Source organism: Rutidosis leptorrhynchoides, chromosome 1, assembly GCF_046630445.1.
Source record: "Rutidosis leptorrhynchoides isolate AG116_Rl617_1_P2 chromosome 1, CSIRO_AGI_Rlap_v1, whole genome shotgun sequence".
Lineage (NCBI taxonomy): Eukaryota > Viridiplantae > Streptophyta > Magnoliopsida > Asterales > Asteraceae > Rutidosis > Rutidosis leptorrhynchoides.
In genome coordinates, this window is record NC_092333.1 from 677,035,895 (window position 1) to 677,046,138 (window position 10,244).

Sequence of the window (10,244 nt, forward strand, 5' to 3'; positions counted from 1 at the left end):
AAATAATATCAGCCCTTACTTTGGTCAACCAATCCATACCGACGATCACGTCAAAACTTCCCAATTTGATAGGTATCAAGTCAATTTCGAAATTCGCACCAGCTATATTAATAACAGCCCCTCGGCCAATTTGGTCAACCTTTTCAAGTTTACCGTTGGCTACCTCGACAAGCATACTTTCTTTTAAAGGGACTAACGACCAATTTATCTTATCACAAAAGTGTCTACATACATAACTTCTATCGGCACCAGTATCAAATAGGACAGAAGCTAAAATATTGTTGATAGTGAATATACCTGTCACCAAGTCGGGGTTCTCGCGTGCATCCCTTGCATTAACATTAAAAGCTCTACCTCACGGTGGTCCGCCGTCTTTTCGCTTGTCGGGACACTCATTCCTGAAGTGACCCGTCTTTCCGCATCCGTAGCACTTCTTCGGCCTGGTGGGGTTCGCCCTTGCATTCAAAGTTGTGACCTTGCAATCCTTGCCTATATGTCCAGACCGTTGGCACTTCTCACAAACCACATTACAATACCCAGTGTGGTGTTTGTAACACCTCTTGCATTGTGGTAAGGTTCTCTTATAGTTCGGGTTGGAGTTGGTGTTGTTGTTGGGGTTGGGGTTTCCACCGTTGTTGTGCCTCTTGGCGGGGGTCTGGTCATAGGTTCTCCCCCTGTTGTTGTGGTGGTTGTTATTATCCCACTTTCGCTTTTCGCTACTACCAGCTTCAAACTTAGCCTTCTCTGGCTCATCATTAAGAATCTGATTCATGAGGGTATGCGCCATGCGCATTGCTTCGGGAACATTCGGTGGTTTGGACGATGTGACGTTTCCTTTGATGGACTTAGGGAGTCCCCAGAAATATCTCTCCATACACTTGAATTCCGGGGTGACCATTGTCGGACACATAAGAGCTAGTTTCAAAAATCTCCTGTTGTAACCATCAAGGTCGTTCCCAACGGCCTTTAACTGCATGAATTCCATTTCCATCTTTTGTATTTCGGTCCTCGGACAATACTCATCAATCATTGCCGCTTTGAATTCCTCCCATGGCGTAGCATACGCCTCATCAATGCCTTTCGCTTGAGCTAATGTGTTCCACCACGTTAGCGCGCCGTCATATAGTGTGCACGAAGCAAACTTGGTCTTGTTGTCCTCCGAACAGTTGCTCACTCGGAATACCGATTCAAGTTTCTCGAACCATCTGGTGAGACCAACCGGTCCCTCGGTTCCACTGAAGTTATGTGGTTTGCAGCTCTGGAATTCCTTGTAAGTATACCCATTTCGAACGGGTGGGATAACCGGTGGTGGTGGCGGTGGAGCTTGGAGGTTTCTTTCTGCTAGGGCTGCGGCTACACGTTCTTGGATCATCTCTTCAATTTGAGCGGCAGTAGGTGTGGATCGACCGTTAGCCATGGTGTTCTATACAAACATTTTGACTCAAGTCAAAATCCAGCATTCAATATATAATAATATAGTATATAACAACCAACATGTAAACAGCACAACACATGTTAATTAAGTAACGCAAGTTGATACAAGTACCGCAAAACACCATACAGTAACGTAAGTAGAACACTTGTGCAAAAAGTAACATCACAAAGTTTCCATTCATTAATAATAATAAGTTTCATACATCTGAATAAGTTCGTACAATACATAAGTGAAATATGAAACTACAACTAGATTACATCATGAAATCTGATACAAAAGGTCCTACGGTGAAGGTGGTTGTAGGATGTCTAAAACCTGAGCCAACTGCTCCTCGAGCTTAGTAACCCGAGCTCGGAGAATCTCCACCTCCCTTGTCAATTCCTCGACAGTGGGAGCTAGTGGGGCGAGCGGTGCTGGTGGTGCAGGTGGGGCCGGTGGAGCGGATGGTGCTGGCGGAGCAGGTGGTGCAGACCGCACGAAACGGGGTGCAGATGTCCCGGCTCCAGAAATACTCGGCACGTAACGAGGTGTCTTACGTATGAGTGGGTCGGCAGGGTACGGCACGAGCCGCTTACGGGCAGTAACCCTCCGACGTCGACCAAAAGCGTCAGTGAAAGCACGACCTCCATTCACCCCTGGAATGACGGTGCCATCTGGACGGTACCGCTTCTTTGGCGGGGTGGAGGGTGCCTGAATAGGTATATCAGCAGGGTCCTCATCATCACTGGAGTCATCCGAAGAGGTGTCGTCTGATGGAGCATCCGTGGAAGACCCGTCGTCTGAATCATGTGGTGGAGACACGGGTAGCTCAACTGGCAGTCGAAGGCGGCCAACATCTGTCTGTGTTTGCCTGGCGGAATCGGCACTAAACGTCCGTCGGGAGTGCGTCGGCAAGGCGTGCGCATATGGTTACGAAATGGCCCTTCCCTGAACTCCGCGGGAATCTCAATCCCACCGATGCGGGGATGTGACCCCGAGGGTCCGGGAGCAGACGGAGCTGGAATCTCCGTAGGGTCAGAAGTAGTCAAAGGTGCCGACGCACTACTACTCGCTCCGGAAGATGAAGCGCCGGGATCACTAGTGGGTAACAGGACCGGTGTATCAGCAACAGTAGCAGGTGGTGTGGTGGAGTCTGTGTCAGAACTGCCCAAAACGCTAGCAGGTGGAACATCCGACATCTGAACAAGGAAAAATAAATCTTCCATGTCAGTAAGTCATAAAGCAAGCAAGTATTAGGCCAACAGTTTAAATTATGTACAGCATGGCAATAACAGCAAATCGTATGTAAGTAGCATGCAATCGAAAGCAAATAGTAGCATGCAGTAGTGAAATCATGTGGTAGCATACGGCATATAGCAGTAAAGTAAGCAGCAGAATGCAGTAAGTACAGCGGAAACAAGTAAACTAGCAAGTTGTAGATTAGTCCTATTAGTGAATCCTACTCGGGTCGGTCTTAGACTCACTAATGCATCCTAATTCCCTACAACCAATGCTCTGATACCAAATGTGATGCCCCGTACAAAACCATCATGTACGAATCATCAACAACAGGATCATTACAAGGTTAAATACTATATGCTGTAATAAAATAAGTTGCAATCACGATAAAAAGGTGATGTCATAACCGACATCAAATGTTTTACAATCCAAAAGCATGCTTCACTAAGTGGAAGCAAATAATAAGTGTATGTGACCACAATGGTCGTTACAAGTTATAATTCAAAAGTACTAAAGTTTGAATGCAAGGTAAAGTAGTTCATGCGATGACAACTCTAAGCAGCGGGTGTCTACAGCACGACTAGTACACAGCGGAAGCTAACCTCAAGCACCTGAGAAAAACATGCTTAAAACGTCAACACAAAGGTTGGTGAGCTATAGTTTAAGTATAACAGTAATATAAGGTAGGCCACGAGATTTCAGTGCTACAAAGAGCGTTACAAAACGATATGATAAAGTATATGCTTAACCGTGGGCACTTGGTAACTAACTTAACGTTTATACCCCCTTAAAGTACACTTGGCAAGTGCGTATGATTACGAAGTATTAATCACTCGTTAAATGTTAGCGCGACTAGCCCGAGTGGGGATGTCAAACCCTATGGATCCATATCTAAGATTCGCGTTCACGGTTCAAAAACCAATGATTAAACGTTACCGAGCTAAAGGGAATGTTTGTGCCGTTGCATAACCCACACATATATAAGTTTTAAGTACTCGTGCCTAGTATGTAAAACATAAAATGTGCATGTGTTCTCAGTCCCAAATAGTTAAAGTAAAAAGGGATGCTATAACTCACAATGATAATGTAGTCGTAAAGTCGGTTCGAAAAAAGTGTGCAAGTAATCGGTCCGAAAGTCCTCAACCTAAGTCAAATAGTACTAAGTTAGTAATTAGTCTCAAAAGGTTTATAAGTATGTAATTAAGGTCTTAAGGGTCATCATCATTCATCATCAAACAAAAGGCGTAAAGTAAGTTTCGTTCATGAAAGTAGTTTAAAACAAAGGCTGACTTTGATCAGTCAGCACGGCCTCTACCCTTACTCAATTAAGGTGAGACCAGTGGCCATGGCTCCGTATATGAGTCCTTTAAGTGTGGTAAAATTTACAGAAGCAAACTCGTCTTTGTTTGACCGTGGAGACGGTCTAAGTGCGAGTAGGTCAGAAATTTCTGCACAACGTTAAAGGACATAGTGACGATCGGAGGGCCATAAATCCTAAACCGTAACTCGGATTAAGACGAGTCCTATATGAAAAGTTATCTACACGAACTGAGATATCTGAAAATCAAGGTTAAAGTAGCCCAGGTGTACTGGTCTGTTACAGAAACAAGAAAAACAGAAACTGTAAAGAGAAAACAGGAAAGTAAATGGACATAGTGACGCTCGGAGGGCCATAGATTCTAAACCGTAACTCGGATTAAGACGAGTCCTATATGAAAAGTTATCTATTCAAAAAGATCTATTTGAAAATCAAGGTCTCAGTAGCCCTGGTCTACTGGTCTATTACAGAAACAGTAGGACAGAGGGCTGTAAACAGAAAACAGGAAGTTAAAAGTGAGTTCCGGTGGTCTTGGTACTTGATGCTTATCACGGTTCTCATCCTTGATGCATATAACTTCAAGTGTACAACTCGCTGATGTGTTTGCACCATCTTAATCAAGATGTGAGCATCATAACACTAGTGTAGGTCTATGATATGAAGCACAACTCACTTAAGAGTTGTATGAAGTTTGATGAACCAAAGTTGCATCAAGATCATAGATTCAACACATGCATGAATTAGAAAAGTAATATTGTACTACAAACTTGAAAATACACTAACTAATCAAGATCTTAAGTGGTTAGTTTGATCTTGAAGTTCCAAGACCCAAAAGTCTAGATCAAACATAAGTGTACAAAGTTATAATTAAAAGTTTCATTTGCATGTTCTTGAACTTTTAACTTTAGTTCAAGATAAATGAGGTCAAGGTTAACTAGTAACACTTTGACCATTATAACAAGAATCACGAAATTAAAAGTGTATGAATAAATTTACAAGTAATAAGTTCATGGTTATTCATACTTTAAAGATTCAAGCCAAGGCTTTGATTCTTAAGAAAGTAAACCTCAAGTTTACAAACATGAATGCATGTATGATTTTTAGAACTTATGAACTTTAAATCTTTAAAACATCAATTGTAGAACCATAAACTAGAGAGTTTAGGTTCTTGCTTGTTCTTGAATAACAAGATAATATGAAGAACAAACTAGGAAGTTTGATTCTTTAAAACAACAAACAACTTCAAGAAGGTAATCAACCACAAGAACAAGTAATTAAACAACAAAACAACCAAGTAAAAGAATGATGATGGTGGCGGTTTTAGATGAAGAAAAAGAAGAGAAAATAAGCCTTGTTACTTACCAAGTAGAGAGAAAAATGTGAGAAAGAAAAGTAGCAAAGTGAAGTGTGTGTAAGAGTGAGATGAATGCAAGTAATAAGTAACATAAAAAAAATATTGAACCTCCCCCCTCCCCATGTAAAGTGGACGGTTTTTAGGCCATCCAATGGGGGTGGTCAACTTCCTAAATTCTTGTGTTGAGCATGGTGTAAGTGTTGAATGGTAAAAGTAAATGCATGGGGAAAGGGTTACTAGCATGCTTGTAAGTATTTTGTTTTTAGTTTAATCTAGTTATTCCAAGGTTTATATTAACAAGTTACTAGCCTAAAGTTGGGCTTCTAGTAGTCCATTTAGATGTAGGGTGGGCTTATATGTCTAATATCATGAGTCCATTAACTTTGTCAAGCCCAAGTTCAAGTATTTAACAAATAAATCCAATTAAAGCCCAAGTAACTAACTAATCACCATAGTTAATTAAAATGATTAATAAAATTAATCATGAATGTAAATAATACTTGAAAATATTATTCGGGTAAGTTCCGGGTGTCACAAAGACGTTTCGGGCAATTAAAGTCAAGTTCGGGCAATCATGGCAACATGCAAATGTAATGACATACATTCGTTTAATCACACGTATTAATAATAATAATTATTAATAAATAAACGTTAGAAAATCCAGGGTCGTTACATTACCCACCTGTTAAAGAAAATTTCGTCCCGAAATTTAAGCTGAGGTAGATGGAGGAGTCGGGAAAAGGTGAGGATACTTCCGCATCATTTGATCCTCTCGCTCCCAAGTAAACTCAGGTCCTCGTTTGGCATTCCATCGCACTCGGACGATCGGAATCTTGTTGCGTTTCAAAGTTTTGATCTCACGATCCATAATTTCAACAGGTTCTTCCACAAAGTGGAGTTTGTCATCAATTGTAAGTTCCTCAAGAGGTATGATAAGTTCAGGTGCAGCAAGACACTTCTTCAAGTTCGACACGTGGAAGATGGGATGAACTGAGCTCAATTGTGCTGGTAGATCCAAACGGTATGCAACGGGTTCAACACGTTCCAAGATTTCAAAAGGACCAATGTATCGTGGGTTTAACTTTCCACGTTTTCCAAAGCGAATCACACCCTTCCAAGGTGCAACCTTCAACATTACACGATCACCAACGTTGAATTCAAAGTCTTTACGTTTAAGATCGGCATAACTCTTTTGGCGATCACTGGCAGTCTTAAGTCTAGCTTGGATCTGAGCAATCTTCTCCGTGGTTTCGTGGACTACCCTGGGTCCGATGATTTGCTTTTCGCCTACTTCGGCCCAACAAATAGGAGATCGGCACTTGCGACCATACAACGCTTCAAAAGGTGCAGCATTAATGCTCTAGTGATAACTGTTGTTGTAAGAAAATTCGGCGAGTGGCAAATGCCTTTCCCAAGCCTTTCCAAAATCAATGACACATGCCCGCAACATGTCCTCCAAGGTCTGAATCGTTCGTTCACTTTGCCCGTCAGTCTGAGGATGATAAGCAGTGCTCATGTCGAGACGAGTTCCCATGGCTTCTTGCAAAGAACGCCAAAATCTAGAAGCAAAATGGGGATCGCGATCTGAGATGATCGATAAAGGTACACCATGACGAGATACAACCTCCTTGATGTATAATTGAGCAAGTCTCTCCATCGTATCCGTTTCCTTCATCGCTAGAAAGAGTGCAGATTTAGTAAGGCGGTCAACGATAACCCAAATGGTATCGTATCCGCCCACCATCTTTGGTAGCTTGGTAATGAAATCCATTGTGATCCCTTCCCACTTCCATTGTGGGATTTCCGGCTGTTGAAGCAAACCAGAAGGTCTCTGATGCTCGGCCTTAACTTTCGAGCAGGTTAAACATTTACCAACATAAGTTGCAACATCTTTCTTAAGATTCGGCCACCAATACTATTCTTTAAGGTCGTGATACATTTTGCCCGCTCCGGGATGAATCGAATATCTCGATTTGTGTGCTTCATCAAGTATAAGGTTCCGTAGATCCCTATAAAGAGGTACCCAAATTCTTCCGGCGTAACATCGGAGTCCAGTATCTCTAACCTCGAATCGAGAGATAAGTGAAATGTCCCGTTCTTATTGATTAAAAACGTTCCATATTAATTGATTTCGTTGCGAGGTTTTGACCTCTATATGAGACGTTTTTCAAAGACTGCATTCATTTTAAAACAAACCATAACCTTTATTTCATCAATAAAGGTTTAAAAAGCTTTACGTAGATTATCAAATAATGATAATCAAAAATATCCTGTTTACACACGACCATTACATAATGGTTTACAATACAATTATGTTACAACAAAATACGTTTCTTGAATGCAGTTTTTACACAATATCATACAAGCATGGACTCCAAATCTCGTCCTTATTTAAGTATGCGACAGCGGAAGCTCTTAATAATCACCTGAGAATAAACATGCTTAAAACGTCAACAAAAATGTTGGTGAGTTATAGGTTAAACCTATATATATCAAATCATAATAATAGACCACAAGATTTCATATTTCAATACACATCCCATACATAGAGATAAAAATCATTCATATGGTGAACACCTGGTAACCGACATTAACAAGATGCATATATAAGAATATCCCCATCATTCTGGGACACCCTTCGGATATGATATAAATTTCGAAGTACTAAAGCATCCGGTACTTTGGATGGGGTTTGTTAGGCCCAATAGATCTATCTTTAGGATTCGCGTCAATTAGGGTGTCTGTTCCCTAATTCTTAGATTACCAGACTTAATAAAAAGGGGCATATTCGATTTCAATAATTCAACCATAGAATGTAGTTTCACGTACTTGTGTCTATTTTGTAAATCATTTATAAAACCTGCATGTATTCTCATCCCAAAAATATTAGATTTTAAAAGTGGGACTATAACTCACTTTCACAGATTTTTACTTCGTCGGGAAGTAAGACTTGGCCACTGGTTGATTCACGAACCTATAACAATATATACATATATATCAAAGTATGTTCAAAATATATTTACAACACTTTTAATATATTTTGATGTTTTAAGTTTATTAAGTCAGCTGTCCTCGTTAGTAACCTACAACTAGTTGTCCACAGTTAGATGTACAGAAATAAATCGATAAATATTATCTTGAATCAATCCACGACCCAGTGTATACGTATCTCAGTATTGATCACAACTCAAACTATATATATTTTGGAATCAACCTCAACCCTGTATAGCTAACTCCAACATTCACATATAGAGTGTCTATGGTTGTTCCGAAATATATATAGATGTGTCGACATGATAGGTCAAAACATTGTATACGTGTCTATGGTATCTCAAGATTACATAATATACAATACAAGTTGATTAAGTTATGGTTGGAATAGATTTGTTACCAATTTTCACGTAGCTAAAATGAGAAAAATTATCCAATCTTGTTTTACCCATAACTTCTTCATTTTAAATCCGTTTTGAGTGAATCAAATTGCTATGGTTTCATATTGAACTCTATTTTATGAATCTAAACAGAAAAAGTATAGGTTTATAGTCGGAAAAATAAGTTACAAGTCATTTTTGTAAGGGTAGTCATTTCAGTCGAAAGAACGACGTCTAGATGACCATTTTAGAAAACATACTTCCACTTTGAGTTTAACCATAATTTTTGGATATAGTTTCATGTTCATAATAAAAATCATTTTCTCAGAATAACAACTTTTAAATCAAAGTTTATCATAGTTTTTAATTAACTAACCCAAAACAGCCCGCGGTGTTACTACAACGGCGTAAATCCGGTTTTACGGTGTTTTTCGTGTCTCCAGGTTTTAAATCATTAAGTTAGCATATCATATAGATATAGAACATGTGTTTAGTTGATTTTAAAAGTCAAGTTAGAAGGATTAACTTTTGTTTGCGAACAAGTTTAGAATTAACTAAACTATGTTCTAGTGATTACAAGTTTAAACCTTCGAATAAGATAGCTTTATATGTATGAATTGAATGATGTTATGAACATCATTACTACCTTAAGTTCCTTGGATAAACCTACTGGAAAAGTGAAAAATGGATTTAGCTTCAACGGATCCTTGGATGGCTCGATGTTCTTGAAGCAGAATCATGACACGAAAACAAGTTCAAGTAAGATCATCACTTGAAATAAGATCGTTATAGTTATAGAAATTGAACCAAAGTTTGAATATGATTATTACCTTGTATTAGAATTATAACCTACTGTAAGAAACAAAGATTTCTTGAGGTTGGATGATCACCTTACAAGATTGGAAGTGAGCTAGCAAACTTGAAAGTATTCTTGATTTTATGTAACTAGAACTTGTAGAATATATGAAGAACACTTAGAACTTGAAGATAGAACTTGAGAGAGATCAATTAGATGAAGAAAATTGAAGAATGAAAGTGTTTGTAGGTGTTTTTAGTCGTTGGTGTATGGATTAGATATAAAGGATATGTAATTTTGTTTTCATGTAAATAAGTCATGAATGATTACTCATATTTTTGTAATTTTATGAGACATTTCATGCTAGTTGCCAAATGATGGTTCCCACATGTGTTAGGTGACTCACATGGGCTGCTAAGAGCTAATCATTGGAGTGTATATACCAATAGTACATACATCTAAAAGCTGTGTATTGTACGAGTACGAATACGGGTGCATACGAGTAGAATTGTTTATGAAACTGAACGAGGATGTAATTGTAAGCATTTTTGTTAAGTAGAAGTATTTTGATAAGTGTATTGAAGTCTTTCAAAAGTGTATAAATACATATTAAAACACTACATGTATATACATTTTAACTGAGTCGTTAAGTCATAGTTAGTCATTACATGTAAGTGTTGTTTTGAAACCTTTAGGTTTAACGATCTTGTTAAATGTTGTTAACCCAATGTTTATAATATAAAATGAGATTT